This window comes from Rhinolophus sinicus, linkage group LG09 (genome assembly GCF_036562045.2).
Source record: "Rhinolophus sinicus isolate RSC01 linkage group LG09, ASM3656204v1, whole genome shotgun sequence".
Lineage (NCBI taxonomy): Eukaryota > Metazoa > Chordata > Mammalia > Chiroptera > Rhinolophidae > Rhinolophus > Rhinolophus sinicus.
The window spans coordinates 81,669,611-81,692,636 of NC_133758.1; positions in this window are offsets into that span (position 1 = coordinate 81,669,611).

Below are 23,026 nucleotides of genomic sequence, written 5' to 3' on the forward strand. Positions count from 1 at the left end.
CTATTATTTTCCTGGCAATGCAAATATTGCTGAGGACTGTATCTCCATCATACAGTATCCATAGCCTTTAAAAACCCTCTCTAAAACCAATCTTTTTGCTAATGGCTACACTGTTTTCATTTTAAAGAGAATTGCCAATGTTATTTTTTCTTCTGCATCAGCTTCTAAAGGAGTACAGAGCCTATGACCAATCTTTACCACATGCAAACACCTTCCTTCTGGAGACATGGTATGGTTACTACACTTTTTCTCATTTGTCTTGGTCTACCATAATCATAATTTTTGGTATTTTGAGAATAATATAAAATCAATGTAAACCTTGGAAAATCCATATATATATATATATATATATATATATATATATATATATATATATATATATATGTATATTATCGTATTACAAGGATATATCTTAGTACTGGCTATACTGTATTCTAAAAGTTAGTGTTCATTTTAATTTTGTAGATGCAAGTTTATTTTTATAGAGGTTTCTTAAAAAGTTATTGCTTAAATTGTTGTCTATTCCATTATTTGTCTCCCCTCTTGGTTTCCATTTACACATATATTGAACCTCCTTTACCCTCTATTCCAACCCAACTATTTTGTCTCTAATCTCCTTTAACTCTTCAATTCTATTTTCTTCTTTTTAAATTCCTTTTATTGTGTTTTTAATGTTATTTATTTTTTCTTGAACTTATTCTGATTTAGTCTTCACTTCTGTGGCAGTCCAAATTTTTATTTTTCCTTGAAGTTAATTAGCTCGCCTCACTTATCCTTTCTATACATTTTACAATCTCTTCCTTGAACTCTCACAGTTCTACTTTGTGCTTTTCTTTTATACATAGTTGAGTCAGGTTTTTGTTTTTGTTTTTTTGTTTGTTTTGTTTTTTTAATTCACTTAGAAATATTTAGCCACAGTATTATTTTGCTCCTTGGAAATTTACTTTTCTAGTTAAATTTTTCTTTCTTTCTTTCTTTCTTTCTTTCTTTCTTTCTTTCTTTCTTTCTTTCTTTCTTTTTTTTTAAATCTGCCATGGATTTATTTTCCCTATCCCTTTCTTAATTTTTATTTTAGGGTATTTTCACTCTGCTTCTCTGTTTTCTTTAAATAACAAACGTTTAAATAAGAAGAGCTGAGTTTTTCCCAAATCGTTTACTTGTAGAAACTTTGTATAAGGGAAACATCAGAGCTTTATTCTATGCCAGTAGATTTTCTGATGACAGAGGTTGTGACAGAGTTTTAATCTCTTTTGTGCCTAGACAAAAGAGATTGCAGTTATAGGAGTTACTTATAATGCAGAATCTCACTTGTATCACCAAAATAATACTTCAATAAATACAATTTTCTTTTGGCATTGCTCTTTATTCAGTCAAACATCCTCTGTCTCTCAGCAAAGTAACTGGATCCAAGGATGACACCATCACCATCTTGATTACCCCATTATAATAGTGGCACATAAGAGATTTGGGGTGCTTCTCATATTAGGCCCATTAGCCTGGAGAAGTATATATTTTCTAGCATTTCTAAGATATTCAGAATGTCTCTTTTTTTCACTTTGCCTCATATCGTTGCATAATCTCTAAGATTTTTTGGTAGCTCTTTCGCCTGTTCAGGGTTTCAGATTTCCCATAGTTTCATTGAAGATGTAATTAGTTTTTGTTCTTATTCATACTGTTAATTATAGGAAATTATCTGAGAAGAGGAAGGGGAAATAGCTTAGAGTTTAAATCAGAACAGAAATTTCAAATTTTATTGTAGTCAAAACCATTAATATTTTTCTTTATAATTTCTAATATTTTTGTCATACTTAAAAACCTCTTCTATTTTCCTAATGTAATATACATATTTTATATATTTTGAGGTATTTTATTCTACATTTATCCTTTTATCTGTTTCCTTCTTTATCTAGTGTATAGTAAGAACATGACCTTCTTAAATAGTAAGTTAATTATTTCAGTTTCACTTAGCAAAAAAAATCATCTTTGCCTCACTGATTTAAAATAACAATTTTATGATATAATAAATAAAATATTTAATATGTTTGTGCCTTTTCTTTCCATTGATCAATATGTTGATTTTGGAAGAAGTTGTATTTATATTGATATTTTGCCACCAGTTGTTTTATTCTGTATTTTCAAATCTTTCAAAAGCATATATTATTACAGATAAACATTAAAAATCATTTCTTAAGGTAAGAAAATACCATCAAGATTTTGTTTAGGATTTTATGAACTATATAAGTATGTATAAGGATAATTGATGTCCATTCAACATTAAGTCATATAAGGTAAGATCAAATATTTTCTTCTTTACTTGTTTATTATCTGTCTGCCCATCACCCACCATTATCACCAGAATGTGAAATATAATAAGAACACTTGGTGAAAGAAGATAGTAAAAGCTTCTGGAGAAGAGAAAGGGGACAATGAGATGATTTACAAAAGACTAAAATTGAGAATAGCAACAGCTTTCTTTTCAATTTTATTGAACACTGTAAGATGGTGAGACAGTACCATCAGAACTCTGAGGAAAAATTATTCTTATCATACAATTATATAGGCTATATTTAGCCAAATTATGAATCAATATAAAGAAAAAAAGAAGATACTTTCAGACATGAAAGGAGTCAAGTTTACCTCCCAAGTACTCTTTTGTTAGATGTTACTCAAACAATTAACAAAACAGGAAAAACAAGGGGAAATAAAAGACATGAGACACTGTAAACAATAATGCAAATGTAGCAGTACATTAAAAATATTATCAGGATTACAGTTATGCAGCACAATCTAGAAAGCAATTAGAATGACAGATGTAGTCTCCAAGAAGGATGTCATCAAGAAAAAAATGGAATAAATAGAATCAGTCCATCAAAGGTAAATTTTAGTTATCCATGTATTTGATAGAATACATGTTAGGATAACACAAATGCTACTACTCTCTTTGTAGCCTAAATAACCAAACCACAAATGAATTGCTTATAATTAATCATCTTTTGATACTACCTTCTAAAACAAGACCAGAATATCTTTCTCCCTGAGCCTGTCAAGCCCAGAAAATGTCTGAATGGTTTTCACATTCTCTATCCCTATATATCTTCCCTGTTCCCTTACTTCTAATACCATTTTCTCTGGAATCTAGGAGAGGATTGTATATCCCAGTTCCAGTTTTAATGGCAGCCCCATACCGGACAGAGCTCAGAAGTCATGCATGCAGCAGCCACTCCCATGGAATCTACTGGAGGTAGACAGTGTAGAGCTTATAATTAGTTTCCCCAAATCCTGAGGGAACCAAGCTCCTTTAAACTCTCTGGCCAACCATTCCTTAGGACCTAATACATACAGTTCCAAAAGTCAGACTTTACTCACATCTGATTCCCAGGCAACAGGATAAACGAAGGGATGTAGAATGAGAAAAGGACATACCCTTGTTGTCTTTTAGGGAGTTTCCTAAAAAACATCAAAAAATACTTCTGCTTACACTCATAGATAAATATTAATTTACATACTCACACCAAGACATAATAAAGATGGGGAAATGTAATCTTAATTTCTGTCAATTATGTACCTACCTAAAAATAGTGGTTTCTATTACCTTGCAATGGAAGGAGAATGGATATTGCAGGACAAACTATTACTCTTGTCACATTTCCACAGAAGAGATTTGGGTTACATTTATAACCCTTTAATTTGTCAAGGAAAAAAAAATGGATTATAACAATTTTTTTTAAAAAAAAGGAAAATGAAACAACAAATTTCAAGAATGGATCTTAAAAGTAACACTGTTCTATCTAGTTGGGTATATTCAACACATGGATACAATCCTTCAGGTAATAGAAGTAATAAGTGTTTAACATAATTACAATAACTTAGAGGTTTATAAACTATAACAAACTGTGTTAGGATAAACTTGACAATAAAAGTATTATCATTTAGTCCTTCCCTGTATCTGATAACAGACTGTAGAACTCCACAGGGCTATGTCTTCATAAGAACTATATATGTAATATCGATAAATGTAATCTTATTGAGTCTGGAAACTGCCTACTACTCCATAAAGAAGCTAAGGTTTGATGGAGAACTAATGCAGTTTTGGAGCAGGAAAGATTGGCAGAGTGGTAAACAAAGATGGAGGTCAATCCTGCATCCATCATCGTACTTTCGTATTACTTCTCCCTGGATTATGACACAGTTAAAAAATATGCTAGGAACTTGAGAAGATAGGGCATAATTCCTAGATATCCTTCTTGTAACAGACAGGTAATTCTGTAAGAGTACTACCAAAGCAATTACACTGCCAGCATGGGGTAGTGGGAGCCATTTTGCAAATCCATTTGCACCCGCCTTACTCTCCTCAGGGATGCACAGAGGACAGAAGTGATTTTTTTCCACTTACTTTCAAGGTTGTCTATATGATGATGAGTTAAGGACTGAGCCTTCCCAAGTTTAGTTATTATCCCATTATACAATGGAAAAATGTGGAGAGCAGGAATATTAAAAAATCCTATCTGCATTTACAATATAATTTCCTATGAATAATCTTCCAGATTTGGCTGAAAAGTCAGCACAATGAGCATCACATCTGGTGGATACAGTACATCAAGTTACCACCCCCCTTAGCACGCAGGCTTCACTGCCGAACGCCAGGGCCTCCTGCAGCAGGATCAATGGAATGAACTATGTTCTATTGTTTTATAAGCTCATTGTGCAGAAAAAATGACAATTAAGCTGGCTCTGTTCTCATCATCTCTGATAGCACAGGGCAGGTGATTCAAAGATAATGGCACTTTTGAAATGGATTTTTATGTTGATGCAAATATTATAATTTTTAATAGAAAATTACATTATGATACTAGGTCATTTTTTCCACTTGGATAATGATATTTTTCATCCCTTCCATTCTAATTTGGAAGTCAATGCAGTGTAAATAACCATACAGCATTTACTTATTATCATCAAGTCCACAGAAGCAAAGATGATTAGAGTCAATTTTGTCATTTTTGAGTTAAGGTGGTACAAAAGCATTTCAGTGTTTCTGGTAAGCGTCAAAGAAACAAAGAAATGACAAATACAAACATATCCGTTTTAATTTGCTACTTTTTGTGTACTGTACAAAACTGTATTTAAGACAGATACAATATAATTCACTATACAAACTGTAGATAAGCAATCAGGCCAAATCTAACTGAGGTATATTTTGACATAGTCGATGTCACTTGATTGTATTATAAGGTTGTCTCTCTCCTTCTACATTATAGAATTGAAGTCTCAATAGTTAAATTTGTTTTCATGTTTTCAGTACGTACTAATGTAAATTAGAAATATACAAATATTACATGCAAGTAATATTTTCAAGGACTATTTAAAGGGGCCTTGCCACAGATTGACTTGAAGGATAGGAATAGGAAGACATTATTTCTTAACACTTGAAAAATGATTGACTGTTGCACATAGGAATGATATTATGTGCCACTCTAGACAGTAGAAAGAGATACTTTCAAGAGGCTTTGCATTCTCTCACGAGGCCAATTCAGAATGCACTCAATGTTATCATGGCACACAGCGTCTTTTGCTAAAATTGTTTTGGGCAATTATATATTACTTTCAAAGCTGTTGTGAAATTCTTTCTTTATTAGCCCAGAGACAATTATAATGTTCCTTGACCATGGGGGTGATACGACAAATGCTGACTGGATTTCCCTGACAGAAACAATGCTGCTTTATTATTTTTGTATTAATTTCTGGGCTTTAGGAGCCATCTGCTGCATTTAGTTACTTCTTTGTGCTGATTATCTGCTATTGAACTAGACTAGATTTTAATTCATGAGAGGATGCTTTCTATTTGTTTGTAAAATGAACCAAGTAGGATATCTCGCAAGCACAGCATTCTACTTAGAGAGCAGAGTTAGTATTTTTGTTATGTGAAACAGTTTTCTTACATCAAAGTTATAAAAAAGAGAACAAAAACACTATATGCTCCAACCACAATAAAGATTTTATTGACCATGAATACTGAACCAATAAAATCTGTCAGCATGTCCAATAATTAAGGCTTTAAAAAAGCACAGCTGATGTTTTTCAAGATGAGTTTGGGGCCTATGGTATGACATTATATGCTTTTTAAATGGAGAGGATAAAAAGGATAAGCAACAGAGCCACTGGAAAAAAAAATCAGAATTCTATCCTCTGTCCCCTAGTAGTCCTCCCAGGCTCCAAAATTTTTTTTCCAAAAGGTGCTGCTATAGGTACGTATCTAAAATCATAAGCTTGATTTTGAAATTAGCTTGAGATTAATTGGCATAAAAAAAGGGGGCTAGATAACTCAATAAATGCTAGCCTTTTACCTGTGGGGATCTGTATTTATATCCTGGCTCAAGTAGAAAGTGAAAATAAGTTTGGTGATTGGCTTCTCTTTCCTATAACAATCTCCTATGACTCTACCTCTGCTTGAAAAAGGCCAAACCCCAAGATGGTATTATGCAAAAGCCTAACACAAAAAACATTTATGTAGAGAAGATGAGAATTGTTACATTAATAATAACAATAAATAATAATAAAGCACAAAGAACAGAAACTAAACATTTTTCTTCTTCTCCCCCTTACCTTCAATGTTATTGAATTCAATTAAGTAAACAATTATTAAACATTTTCTCTGCACAATTATTTTTGGAAGAAACTGAGAGATACAAAGACAAATGTGTATGACAGAGCAATAACAGAATTCATCACAAGAATAGAGCCAAGTTGAAGAGAGTGTTCTGAGAAGTGATCCACTTCCCATTCCTAGAGGCTCACCCAACGTGAAGTGGGGTTGCATTAAAGGAACTGGAACACTGGGTAGGTGACTGAATTTGTAATCATGGGGAGCCATTCACAGTGTGGGGCAGGGGCCCCCGAAATGGACTTCAGTACACAGGAGCCTCTCAGAAATGTAAAAATAACCCATCTGGGACAAACAGTGTCCTGACTGGAAATAAAATTATTAGGTCACAAACATGGCTGAGCTGCACAATCAAGAAGGGAACTGTTTAAAAACAAAGATTCTCAGGCTCCTCCTCAGTTCTTCTGAATCAGCATCTTTGAATATGGGGCCCATGAAAGGCATACTGTGTTAAGCAGAACCACTTCACTAGTTACCTATGGATCCGGCAGCATCTTCTAAAAAAGACTTAGGAAAGGCCTTCTAGGCTGACCTAGGAAAGGCCAGGTGAGTTTCTTACCTATCTCAGGGATAAGAGTGGCGAGAAGCATTGGGGAATTGCACCATCTCTGAGAACTATTGTCATGCCTTACTTGCACAACATCCATTCATACTCTCCCACCTTGTCAACAACAGCCACTGGCCTGGGCTCTACTTGGTCACAACAATATTGTTCCTTGGCGAATTCTAAGAAATGGGCATTTTGAGGATTCAATGTGGCTTTTCTCTGTTATGTCCTGTCCAAAGCCTCACATGTTGCCGAACTTGAAGTGAATGTCACATGAGAGAACCTGCAGTAAACTAAGTGCACCCAATGGAGGAAAAATAACAATAAAAAAAAGCAGACTTCACCGAAAAGTAGCCCATGAGACATTAAATCTATAGCTCTGTTTCTCCTTGCTCAATGAAAAAGGCCGCATTGTATTCAGTTGTAGTCCTTGAGGGTAAATGAACACATAACTAACTCACTTTGAGACACCTTAGGTCAATAAAGCACCTGGCATCACTGAGGATAACTATTATTAAAAGGGTATGGATAGTTGATTTGCCCCATTTTCCAAGGAAAGAGACTTGTAACAAGTATGTCCTTATCCTGAGAGTTTTAAAGAAAAGTTGAGGAGAGGACTAGAGGGCAGACTGTTTTTGAGATCGTCAGAGTGGTGGATACATAACCAACCATTGCTCACTAAGCACCAGACAAAGCCGGAACTCAGCCTCGTCTACACGTCACCCCTGAACTGTTTCACTTGCTATAAGTGGGCACTGGCTTCCAGCTGAACTAGATCACTTTAGCTGAACTGGTGTCACGGTCAGGGCTTCATCTATGGCCTTGTATGGCTCAATATATTAAACGAAAAATTGGATAAAGAATGTATGCCCAATTGTCAAGTAATACAAAATGAAAGGATACCAAAGATACTGGTTCACTTTCAGAAATTCAAAAAGATCCGAATAGCTTGGAATGTTGAGCCAAATATAAACAGAAGGCTCTACTAAATAATAATAATAACAATCACCATCACCATCATCATCATCATCATCACAGTAAACCATAGCGGTGTGGATTAGTAGCCACATCTCAATAATAAAAAGGAAAATTTAAATCAACAATATGTCAACCCTAAGTCAAGAGTTTGATGTGAGCAATCCAAAAACCTAACGTGATCTCAAGACTAATAGTGTAATATTTCCTCCCCAGGTAATGACAGAAGACAGTTCTTGCAGCTTTAGCCATAATAAGTGACAGCATAGCTGAGCAGCCTCAGCCTCAGCCTCAGCGTGGATGTCAGGTGGCACTGGAAGCAAAAGTAATGTCTCTAGCAAACATTTATGGCATGGTTGTCACATTCAATATCAGAGTGGAATTAAGAAATACTGCAACTAAGAGATGGAGCAGGACACAGGAAGGTGTTAAATGTACATGGCAACTGGGAAGACTGTGAGGAAATGAGACCCTTCTCTGAAGACTCATAGAATTGTTTGGGGAAAAAAGAAAGGGATGCGGAAATGCAGTCCATGTATTTTGTGGCCCCGTGAGGTGCTGGGGTGATAATCAGTCTGGCTCACAGTATACCAGAAAAAGACAGTGTCTCAGCTCAAGTCAGGTCAAAGAATTACACTTTAATAGAAATTTTTATAGGTTGCTCATTTCATGTTACAATATCTTCCCCACATCCTCTGCAGTTCAGCTCCCTGCCATCATTTTAATAACAGACGTCCTGTAAGAAGCACTGTGGTTATTATGAAGCAAGAGGAGGAGAGAACATAAGCCTGACCACAGCGTGACTTACCCAGTATGAATACGAGCTCTGTGCATCTTGAGGAGATTTCAAGGACCCTGGTACTTATTGGCAAATTGGAAGTTTAAAATTCCCATCCGAATGAAGGTGAACCTGACACCTCTGGGTACCAGAGCTACATTTAAGAGCCATGAAATCTTTCCAAACATCTTCCATGAAAAGAAAAGGCCTCTAGCATAAAATCCAATGAGAAAAGAAGCCTATGGTAAAAAGAAAAACGAGAGTGGTAGAGAGTGTTCGAGAAATGGAAGATACAGCTGGCCAAGCTATTTTAGTATCCTAAATACGCTGTGCTCTTTCTAGCCCACAGGCTATCACATACGCTGCTTCCTCCTTTCACCTAATTCCTATGCACACATTAGGTTAGCCATTACTTTCCAAGGAAAGATTTCTGGGACCGCCTAATCAGGTACTTGCAGCCCTGCCCATCAATGTTTAATACCTCCATCACCTTGCTCCCCAGGGCTCCTTGTGCCCCTTCGGGCCTAGCATTTATCCCACTGCATCCGTTGTTTGATAATACATCTCCATCTTCAAATAATCTATAGGTTATCTGAGCATACTGAGCAGAGGGACTGGGCCTGTTCTATGGGTAATTACTTCCAGCACTTGATGCATAGTCAGGGCCAAGGAAGTATTTCACAAATGAATCAGGTAATTGATTTTTTTTCTTTTCACACTGTAAGTTACATAGACATAGCCTTTATAGAGGAAGTAAACTCCCAAATGGCTTATTTCTCTTAATTTGTAGGAGTACTTGGGAAAGAAATTGCAACATGATCTGTAACTTTCTTAGCCTCCATTCATTTACATTACTTACTAATTTCTCCACAATGTGTTATTTTTGAAGAGTTAGCTGTTGCCGCTGAACAGATATATTGACTACATGTGTATGAATTTAACCCCTACTTCTCTTCTTTGCTTAAAAAGAAAAAATATATTTTATTTTTGGCAAGAAATTAAAGGGAAGTGATTCCTTATTCATGATCGGTTACCAATCACAGTTAGCAGATCAATGATCATGTAAAGTCATCAACAAAATATTTTATTCAATGCTTGTATCAAATTGTTGTGCATTTGTCTTCTGTATCTCTGTAATATCACCCTTCTAAACTTGGCTTGCCCTTCTTAGATATCATGCTTTACTGGAAAATTCAGGGGGAAAAAAGGAAGACATTAACATTTAAGTTATGAGGGAAAGCGTCTTTACTTTAATTATCACTTCTCTACTCAGAAGCAGCCCTGAGTAACACATTCATTATAAACCAGCAGCACTACATCTCTTTTAGTCACTTTATAACACTGACAGAATTATTAGTTAAAATTAGTCTTCTCATTTTCATATCAGGGGAGACATCAACATTAGTTTCTACATTAAACATAACAGTTATTCATACAATCTGGAACTGCAGAAAGCTTTTTAAATGGGTTTAAGGCGATGGATGCTGGATTTTCTGAACATTTGCTTAATAGAAATTATGATTATCGACCAAATTATATTTTGGGAAAGCAATCATTTCTTCACTGCAATGCAATAATACATTTTCCAGTCTACAAAAAGTGTTATGCATAAAAAAAGTATTTTATAGGACTTTTTATAGTTCTGCAGAGTACCACATTACTACTCGTCAACTGGCAACTGCATCATAATTTAACCTGCTACAACTATAAAACTGTATCTTGACTTGATGAAACAAAAGACACCACAAGCATATGTGCTGTACATACATATGTGCATACAGCAAGACCAGGGATGAAAATAATAACAATTATATATTTAGCACCTAAATAAAATAGTGTCTATACAATGAGAAGAAAGCAGAACATCCAATGGGAAACCAAATAGATTCTGCCTTTAACTTTCTATTCTACTTGGTGTAAGTTTTGTGAAAAATTTTTGCCTGTAGACAAAAGCGGGGGATTTATTGCAGAGAAGTGCTTATATTTTCATTATCTAATATACCAAAAGGCTGAAGGAGAGAGGAATGCTATCTTAAAAATGCTTCCCTATCTCTGATCATGGTGTTTACAGCAAATGATAAGCTATATCTGCACTCCTTCTCAGGGGCAGCGAGAGTGGTTCTCAGGCTGCTACTACCCCAGGTCTTACTGGTCACCCCGCCCAGGGCTGAGGGTTCACTGCCTCAGTGCATGAGTTGCCCGTTTATGGCATATGGATTGGGAAGCTCTGGCTTAGGAAATTTGGGGATTCATAGATGGAAACAAAGCTACTGTAAACACTACAGAACAAGGAGAATGTTCCCAGATCCATTTATAGAAAATATTTTTGGATGACATGATTATAGAAAAAAAGTCTGAATTACCAGGGGGCAGGGAAAGCTTAGTAGTTACAAGGGAAGGTTTTGCCATGAATATGCTGTAGTTCAAAACACAATTCCATTCCTTACTCACCATATAAATATGAGGAAGTTATTTGACTGTTCTGTGCTTTGATTTCCTATTCTGTATAGGAGGGATGGCAATAATGGGGTGATTGTAAGGACTGAATGACTTAATATTTGATAAGCCCTTACAGGAGCATTGAATAGATATTGGCTTTAATTATAATATGTTTGAATATAAGGGAATTTAGATAGATAGATAGATAGATAGATAGATAGATAGATAGATAAATATATTATTTCAAATGATCAAAAATTATGGAAAAGACAGAAGAAAATAGAAAGAAATATTATTTATCCTAAACATATTGAGAATAAGATGCCATCTTGATATATTTTAATATATTCTTTAGTGCATTTTTAAACACTTAAAGTTTTAAAATAATTTAGTGTTTTTCTTGAAAATAAAGACATTCACCTATGTAACCATAATATGACCATCAAAATAAGAAAAGTAACAATGATATGCATCTACCATCTAATCCTGACCCTTGACCCTTACACCGTGTTCAAGGGTCAAAGCTACTATAAACACTACCCTAATCATGTTCTTTAGAGCAAAAGCTTCTAGTTCAGAGTTACATGTGCATTTGTTTTCATTCTCTTTTAATATGGAAGAGATTCTTGGTCTTTTCCTGACTCTCATGATCATGACACCTTTAAACATTACAGTCCAAATATTTTATAAAATGTTCCTCAATTGGGCTTTGTCTGACATTTAGCACAATTAGATTCAGGTTTCAAATCTCTGGCAGGAATCTCACAGAAGTGATACTGTGCACTCATTGCATCCTATAGTTTGTATACATTTTAATTTGTCTTATTAATGGTAATGGTAACTTTGATCATTTTATAGGCGGTGTCTACCAGGCTTCTCTACTAAAAAGTTACTAATTTTTCCCTTTTTCGTTAATAAATATTGGGGGGGGTCATTACTGTGAAACTATATCAATATTCCATTTTTAATCAAACTTTCAACACATACATATTTATATAAACATATTTATTATATATATATATGTTTATATGTATTGCTATATATTTACGTATTTACGTGTGTGTGTGTGTGTGTGTGTGTGTGTGTGTGTGTGTAAAAGACCAAAAAATGTGCAGAAGGCAACTTATTCAATAAAGAACAGTCTGGGCTTCCTCTCCTGTCTGAATTTCAATGAGAAGAGGTTGGACAAAAACTGCTTCAACTAATCTCACACATTCCCCTAAGCATAAATCTAAAATAAAAAGATAAACATACAAGCATCACCAACTTAAAATTTGAGAAAAATCAATACCATGGATATAATACATCAAAATACAGAATATATATATATATATATATATATATATATATATATGCTCTGTATACATATATATGTATATATATATACACACTGTATTTTGATATATGCTCTCTCTCTCTCTCTCTCTCTATATATATACATATATATGTGTATATATATATATGTGTATATATATATATATATATATACACACATTATAGAGATACAGAGAGAGATGGATAGAAAGAGAGGGGGAGGTGGAGAACAGATATAGAAGTGCCTACATTCTACTGATATTCCAATATTGGAAATATGGAGAAAGGAAAAAAATAATACAGAATCCCTTAAAACTGATAAAAGACAGAGCACTCATGTTGTGAAGGCAACTAAGAACAGAAGGGAACTTGTTTCTGTTAATAGAGAATATTTATCAGAAATCTAAAGTATTATATAATGTTGGAGACTCTCCCAGTAAAGTTAAAAACAGACTAGAATTTTACAGCTTTCTGCAGAGCCTAATCTCCAATTAAGAGAAGTGTAAATTTAGCAAGGAAGAGATGCAGAAGGTATGATTGACTATCTGAGTGTTGGCAAAGGTATGGAGAAAGCAGTTCTTCTGTGCAGGGATAGGACGGGAGGGAGACTAAAATCAAAGCCATACAGCAAGATCCATGGAAACTAAAAAGGTTTCATCTCATGCCTCAGAAAAAACTTTAAACCAAGATTACAAATTTTGATAAAATGTTCTCCCTTCATCTCTTGATAAATATATCTTCATAATCTCAAAATTAAAAAGCATGTCTAAGTATGTTTTTATGTGACTGAAAGTCAACCAAATATCAACAAGTGACTGGTTTAGTTATTATGGTCTAAATGATCTTTTAAAAGACTAGCCATATCTGAATTAATAATAAAATAAAGACAATAATTCATACATTATTGTACATTTATTCCTTAAAGTTGTCTTTTCCTTTTTTATTGAGATACAATTGGTATAAAACATTATGTAAGTTTCAGGTGTACAACTCTGTAATTTGACATCTGAATACACTACGAAGTGATCACCTCCAAAAATCTAGCAATAATTTTGCACCATACAATTGATCATTTTCATCCATTTCACCTCTCTTAACCCCTTTCTCCTCTGGTAACCACCAATCTGTTCTCTGCATCTATGAGTTCATTTTGGTTTTGTTTTGTTTTGTTCATTTTTTTAGATTACACATATGAAACCATATGGAATTTGCTTTTCTCCATCAGACTCAGACTTATTTCACTTAGCTTGATAAGCTCAAGGTCCATCCATGCTGTTGCAAATGGCAAGATTTCAGTCATTTTTATGGCTAAGTAGTAATCCATAATAGAGATATATACCACATCTTCTTTATCCTTTCTTCAATTGATAAACACTTAGATTGTTTCCATATCTTGGCTACTTTAAACAATACAGCAATGAACATAGGGGTGCATATATCTTTTCTAATCAGTGTTTTCATATTCTTTGGATAAATACCAAAAGTAGAATAGCTGGATCACACGTAACTCTAATTTTTTTGAGGAACCTCCACACTGTTTTCAATAGTGGCTGCACCAATTTACATTCCACCAACAGTGTATGGGGTTCCCTTTTTTCCACATCCTCTCCAACACTTTTTTTTCTTGTCTTTTTGACAATAGCTATTATAACAAGTGTTAGGTGATATTTCCTTGTGGTTTTGGTTTGTATTTCCCTAATATTATGTTGGTACAAAAGTAATTACAGTTTAAAGGTTTAAAAATAATTGCAAACAATGCAATTACTTTTGCACCAACCTAATAATTAGTGATATTAAACATGTTTTCATATGTCTGTTGGCCATCTTTATATCTTTGGGAAAAATGTGTATTCAGATTCTCTGTCCATTTTTTAATGATGTTTTTGTTGTTGTTAACTTATATGAGATCTTTATATATTTGTGATATTAATCCATTGTCAGATGTATGATTTGCAAATATCTTCTCCCACTCAGTAGATTACCTTTTCAGTTTGAGGATGGTTTCTTTCACTGTGCAGAAGCTTTTTGGTTTTGTGTAGTCCCATTTGTTTATATTTGCTTTTGTTTCCCTTGCCTTTGGAGTTAGATCCACAAAGACATCACTAAGACCTATGTCAAGAAGCTTACCACCTGTTTTCTTCTACGAATGGTTTGCATTCTTACGTTCAAGTCTTTAAGCCAGTTGGATTTAATTCTTGGATATGGTGTAAGACAGCAGTTACACTTTTTTGCATATGGTTGTCCAGTTTTCTCAACACAATTTTTCAGAGACTATACTTCTTCCATTGTATTTTCTTGGCTCCTTTGTTTTAAATTAATTGACCATATATTTGTGGGTTTATTTCTGGGCTCTCTACTCTGTCCCATTAAAATATGTGCCAGTTTTTATGCCAATACCATACAGTTTTGATTACTATAGCTTTGTAGTATAGTTTGAAATCATAAGCATGATGCCTCCAGCTTTAGTCTTTTTCAGAATTGCTTTGGCTATTTGGGGTTTGTTGTGGTCCCATACATGTTTTAGGATTGTTTGTTGTATTTCTGTGTAAAATGCCATTGGAATTTTGAATTGAATTGAATCTGTAGATTCTTTGGGTAGTATGGACATTTTAACAATATTAATTACTCCAATCCATGAGAATGAAATATCTTTCCATTTATTTGTGTCTTCATCAGTTTCTTTCTTCAATGTCATAGTTTTCAATATATGGGTTTTTCACCTCCTTGGTTAAATTTATTCCTAGGTGTCTTATTCTTTTTGATGTATTATAGATGGGATTGTTTAATTTCTCTTTCTGATAGTTTATTGTTAGTATACAGAAATACAGCACATTTTTATATATTGATTTTGTAGCCTGAAACTTTACTGTATTTGTTTATTAGTCCTAACAGTTTCTTGGTGGCGTCTTCAGGGTTTTCTATATATAAAAAATCAGGTCATCCACAAATAGTGAGTTTTACTTCTTCCTTTCCAATTTGGATGACTTTCATTTATTTTTCTTGCCTAATTGCTCTGACTAGATCTTCCTATACTCTGTTGAATAAAAGTGGTGAGGGTGGGCATCTTTGTCTTGCTCCTCATCTTAGAGGAAAAGCTTTCAGATTTTCACCACTGAGTATGATTTTTACCATGTTTCCCCAAAAAAAGACCTAGCCAGACAATCAGCTGTAATATGTCTTTTGGAGCAAAAATTAACATAAGACCCATTCTTATTTTACTATAAGACCGGGTATAATATAATGTAATATAATATAATATAATATAATATAATATAATATAATATAATATAATATAATATAATACTGGGTCTTATATTAATTTTTGCTCCAAAAGATGCATTAGTGCTAATTGTCCGGCTAGGTCTTATTGTTGGGGAAACATGGTAGCTATTAAATCCTTAGTAGACTATTCTTCAAGCTATTATATGCTTTGTATTCTGTCTGACATTCCAAAATGAACTGTTCTTTAAATTTCTAATACATCTACAAATATGATTCTTAATTATTCTATCAGATAGGGGCTTTAGTGGTTATTTTAATGTTCCCTTTATGATTCCCAAATCAGAAATCTATATTATATTTAACTATAAAATTTTTCCTGAATAGTCATGCTGTGCCAACATTATTCACATGTGCCAACAATATTCTTAGTGTTGCAACCACTGTGCTAAGTATTTGTTAATTAATCATTACAACAACCTATAAGAAAATGTTCTTATTATAAATAAGAGAACTGAAGCTCATGGAGGTTTATTGTACAAAACAAATGTCAGCAACAGAACCCAGATGGAGAAAAGTAAAAACTACAGAGCTGGAAAGATCAAGACCTAATCCAAGCTAATATTTTCTAGGTAGGCCAAAGAAAATCAATTAAATGAGTAGGAAATATGGAACAGCCCCGTTTTGGCTATTGATACTTTGAGGAAAGAATTATCAAAAGGAAAATGTTTATCAGCAGTGTCTAGGTTTACTGGAGCTGGATTCACTCTTGAGAAAAATCTAAACAGATGTGTACTTCAGGCACTACTCTAAATAAAGTAGATAAATTGCTCTCCAAGTTTGACAGTAACTAGTCCCAGATAAAGGTGTTTGCTAAGAAGTAGAACAAAGAAGTAAGGAAAGATTTAGCGCTGGGAAGAAAAAGAGCAATATTGAATGGATCAGCTTTCACACTTTCCGGATGGCCAGACAAGACAGTTTTTTGTTGTAAAAAAACAGCAAACCTGGAAATACAGACCCTTCCAAGCCTCTATAGGCTCAAGCAGCTTGATGTCCTCTATGCCAAGCTGCTGTCAGATTACAGTTAAGCAAACACTAAGATTCAAACATGTTTCACAAGTCCCAGAAAAATTTCATTGGAATTTTAAATAATATGCAACACAAAATATAATATAAAACCAGTTGTTAAGTAAGCTTAAAATTTATAGAACACCTCCAAACTTTTCAAAATGTTTCTATTTATCTAATTATTGCTCAAAGGAATACTTTTGCTTATTTTCTTAGAGAAATGTTTGTACTTTCACACTTGTTTTATTAAATATATAATATTTATCAATATATAATATTCAATATATATTAATACATACTAATATATATCAACATATAATATTTGTAAGAGGATTAGGGGTTATAAAAATGATTGCAACTTCCTGATCAGTTATATAGCGAAAAGATTCAATGTCTATACACTTTAGAACATAATTTTATTTCAGAACATGATTTTACTTATCTTTGTGACATTATTAAAGTTTAATGTTAATGTCTATTTACTTAACCAGTATATTTAATGTTTTGCCATACTCCATGGTTATCCCTTATCCCCCACCACCACCCAGAAGTTTAACCAAAAATAAATTCTACATAAGCACATGGACTCATGACACAACAAAAGGACAATATATGCCATCTGTGGCTTTCTCACTAATTTTTGAAGCTTTGGCTTACAAACACAATCTTCTTAACATGGTATTAAACATAGTCATTAATATTATCTTTATAAAACTAAGCATGATTTAGACCATCAATCAAATTCATAGGAAAACTTCAACAAGCATCATCCCTAGAATGAAAAGTCATTTAAGCACCTAATCACGCATGAAGCTTTCAGTGCAGAGAAAATTAATTGCATAGCTCTGGGCCCCTGACCTGCAGTAGTTTTACAACTTGAAATAGACAATGAAATAGAGCCATGCGAACAACAGAAAAGTAACAGCAATTTTCAAGGTGTTTAGACATTCACATGCGGTGATTTCGGGGAGGGGGGGGGATATTTAGAGTAAACATCCACAAGTCCATGAAATGTGCCTTTATTTCCTGTTCAAGAATGAAATAACTCAAACCCAAGACAAGAAAAATTTCTCATTTCAATGTTACCATGTAATAGTTATCACAGAGAAGGGCAACTTGGCTTTCTCTAGTATGGAGATTTCTCTGTAGTAGCTGTAGCATTATAAGCAATAATGTTCACTCCTTCACAGATTTACCTCCACCACCACCCACCCCCATTGTCAGTAATTCCTTTATGGAAATTGATCACTGTTGCAGTTAATTCGTGCACTACCGGCTTCATTGCATGTTTGGTGTCCTTTCCTCCTCCTAGAACACAGACTCCATGGTCCCCTGTGTCAATTTGCAAAGTCTAGCACATGGTAGTGTTCCTAAAAAGAAGGAAGGGAGAGAGGGTGGAAAGGACAGAGGAGAACTCTGGCCATAAAACATTAAGTGTAATTAACAGAAGAAATTCTCTAACACATTGAACAAACACTAAGTGGCTAACAGAATACATTAGCACTTTAAAACCCTCACAGTTGGCAAACTTATTCATCTCAAACCATAACCACTGACACCTTTGCATATCCTGAGACAGAATTTTAGAAAGACTTAGAAATCCTCAGCCTGCCATAAATCTTGAAAGGATGCAGAAATTCCTTTTCAACTTTATCATGGTTAATCTGCATCCCTTCATTGCTGTGACTCTGCTTCCTGGTTCTTAGGCTGTGACCTCACTCTGCGTTTCCTGGGAAGACCTTGCTAAGTTAAAATGATTGTATGTATAAAATGATCTCCACTGTCATTACAAAGGCTATCCTATCAGCAGTTGCCATTTTGGTTCCCGATTCACTGGATAACTTTTGATTTCTTATCCGGAGTTGTATCTCATCCCACCAGGAGTCTACTCTTCTCAGTACCTCAAGATCTAGGTGTTCCTTATAACAGTGCTGCTCAAAATGTGACCGCTGAGCCAGAATCCGCATCAATCTTTGTGTCCAATTTCTTGAAGCAGAGTATCTGACAATGGAGCCCAGGAGTCTGTGTTCTAACAAGTTCTTCAGACAATCCCTGTGTATGCTGAACTTTGAGAAGCACAGCCCTATGCATCTCTGCTTTACTGACCTCTGACACAGATGCTGGACCCTCATACTCTCTTAGGTACAGTTTGCATTGGAAAAATCTGAAGCAGCTAGCCTACACATTCCAGTACCATCGCTCCCTGTGCCCCATCCTCACCAGCCTCCCAGAGGGAATAGTGATTAAGAGCCTGCATTCCAGACTTGGACTGCCAGGATTGGATTCTCAGCTCTACTACTCAGTAGTCATGCGACCTCAGTTAACTTATTTAACCTCCCTGTCTCAGTTTTCTCTACCATGAAAGTGGAGTCATAATAGCATCCATCTTATACAGCTGCGGAAAGGATTGAATGAGTTTATATCCAAGCTTAGAAAAATACATGGCATATTATATGGGCTATATTTGTTTCTTATTTAAGGTTGGTTGAAGTCATAAGGTCCTCTTTTTCTGCCCAGAGAGTGTGATTACTTTGCGTATCATCTTTCCTCTGGAAAATAAATCCATGCTGAATGTCTCATGCAAGCTAAACTCTGGTCTTCGTGATGGAGTTAAGGATTAGCATCTTTGAACGTCTTTTCCTAGTTTGAAGTGTGATACAGCATTATAAGGAAAAAATTACACCAATATACCTCCTTTCATTGGTGAATACCGTTCTCACCAAATGACTTGCAAACACTCCATATCTGTCATAAAATGTTGACAGTAATGGCTTTCGTAGGTATCTTCTTGTGAGAGCAGAATATATAAATTAAATTGGTAGGTGGCTTCTGAAGAGGAGGGGTAAAGGAAACCTTACTTTCTCGATAGACTGGAAATATGGGTAAGATCCCATTATAATGAACTCTACTGGCTCCATGATTTGCTTTTGCTCTAATTAAATTGTTATTATGGATATATTGCTAGATACCACATCTTAGTCACAGGCGCAAGAGCTGACACCCTGCTGTTGGGTAGCCATTCTGGATAAATTAACAAGCACAAAGGAATGTTTTGAGCCCAACTGGAAAAGAGAAAAGCATAATGAGCTCACCACCCTGTACTCTGCGTCTCCAGTTACTGCTGGACCCTGGTTTAGCCTTAGAAGGTGTTTTAGGTCCTATATATGTGGGTGTATAGAGGTTCATGATTTGTGTGGGTCTGAGATTTTACTTTTTGAGTAATCAGGAGACCTACAGTTACAGAGACAGGAAGAAAACTGAATATTAATTATTACTTAATCTTGAAATTGTTATGGAAATAACTTTTGTTTTGCCTTCTTTCAATGAAAGCAATATATTTGGACATGGCTGGTGAACACGTATGAAATTCTTGAACAGGATCACTTGTTTTAGAAAAGTATTTGTAACAAGAACAAGACACTGGTGGTTTGGACCACATGGCACTACATGGAGTCTCTTGGTTCTTTGGAAGGCTTATTTATGGTGAAGTGTTTATGCATGAAAGATTGATTCTATGATATCCAAGTCTGCATTTTGAATCTACTATTCAGGCTTTATTATTTCATATATTCAAGACAGTATGAAACTATATATAGTCAATTTTGGATATTTGCACATATACGCATACGTACACACATTTTATATCTATATCTATATCTATCTGCATATCTATATCTATATTTGTGGTAGTTTGATTCTCAGCAATAGATTATTTTATTTTGAGTTTTAAATTTTGTTGATATTATGCTGTTAATATAAAAATAGATAAATAAAATGTTCTATGTCCATTTCATTTCATCTGGAGATTTAACTTCAAGGAATATGTCCTAAGAAAATAACTTGTAATGAGTTAGACAATATATACATGAGTATACCCCCCTCAACATTTATGAGTAAAAAATTAATACAAAATGAATGTCCAACAATTAAGAAATGATTTAGGTTAGTGATGGATAAACACATAATGGAATATTTGCAATAATTAAAAATTATGCTTGTGAATACCATGTGCAAGACAAATTATGCTATAAGAATAAAGGAAAACCTAGAACCCCAAATCGTTCCTATAGTGAGAGTAAAGAAAAAAGAACATATGTATCAAAACATAAAGATAATATGAGATTAATAATGGTAGAGTGGTGATTTTATTTTGTATTTGAAATTATTTTGTTCAGATTTTATGATCAAAAAAATAGTTTTTCTAGTATAACCCAAAGATGAAGGCATTTTTTTTGTTGTTGTTTAGCCTGAAATCTTATTAACCTAAATATCACATGAAATGATTGAATCAATATGGCTTAAGTATTTTAATAGAAATTTTCATTATGTGAAATGAAATTTTGTCATAAGGATTTGGCTTAAGAGATTTTTAAATGTCAACTATATGTTAGTGCAGTGTTTTTTTTTTTTTTACAGTGCTATTTTACTATGTTATGTCACATAGAATAAAATAGCCTACAAATTATGAACTATGTTAACAACTGTATCAAGTATATTGTGTTGACTATATTCCCTGTACTGTACACTATATCCCCATGACTCATTTATTTTATAATTGGAAGTTTGTGCCTCTTATCCCCCTTCACCTTTTTCACCCATCCTCCTACCCCCATTCACTCTGACAACCATCTGTTTGTTCTCTGTATCTATGAGTCTTGTTTGTTTGTTTTATTTGCTCTTTGGTTTAGTTTTTTTTTTTTTTAATAGATTCCACATATAAAAGAAATCATACAGTACTTGCCTTTCTCTGTTTGACTTATTTCACTTAGCATAATACCCTCTGGGTCCATCCATTTTGTCACAAATGGTAAGATTTCATTTTTTTTTATTGTGGAGTAATATTTATAGTTTTCTAATGATGAAATTAATATATATTAGTTAGCAAGAACCTTGGAAATATAAAAATAAATACTGAAATCACCTATGATTCTACAACCAAGAGATTGTCACAGTGAATAATTTGAGTATTTTTTCTTAATTTTCATAATTTTTTATAACATATATCATTAGTCTCAAACTTCCAATAGCGTCAGAGCCACCTGGAGGGCTTATTAACACACAGGTTGCCTGCCACCATCCCCAGAGTTTCTGATGCAATAAGTCTGAGGTGTGGTCCAAGATTTTGCTTTTTTCACAAGACCCCAGGTGATGCTAATGCTTATCTGGGCTCTACATTTTGAGAACTACTGTTTGATGTATTAGGAGCAGCCTGTATTTAACATTAGATATATTTTGAGTTGATCCATTAACATCACTTTATAAATATTTTTCATGCCATTAAAATTTCTTGAAAATATATATATTATTATTTAATATTATTTCATATGAATAAACTACAATTTAACTCATCTTTTTGATTTGTTGAATATATATTTTTATCTATTTTTATTATCACAGATAATTCTGAAATGAGACTTGTCAGACCAAAAATCTCTATTTGCTTTGGACTATTTTGTAGAAGTAAAGTACTGTATCGTAGACTATGAACAGTTTAGCTTCTTGGACTACACTGCCAATCTGTGTACCAGAACATTTATACAAACCTATAATAGCAATCTCTAAGAATATCCACTACCTCACACCCGTGCTAGTAAATGCATAGTTCTTAATTCAGCCAAGTGGCTTTTTCTTCCAAATATATCTCGTTCAATGTAACAAGGGAAATTGAAGGGAGAAATCTTACTCAATAAATTTACAAATAATTTCTAAGATATTTGTCTGGTCTATAAATCAACCAATGTCAACATTAATTGTACCATAGATTAAATGTATGAGAAGTTCTTTTAGGCCACTGTTACAGAGGGCAAAAATCCTCATTTGGACAGGTTGAAACATACATTAAAAGGAAACAGATTAAAGGAATACATTCAACAGCTAAAAAACAAATCTTTTTTATATTTTTACACTTTCTTTATCTATTCCCTCCCTACAGTTCTCACATTTAAAACTGATATGTGGAAATCACTGAGTAGGGAAACTTGTGAAATTTGAATGAATAACACCATCCCTTTATAACTTTCTCCCAGAA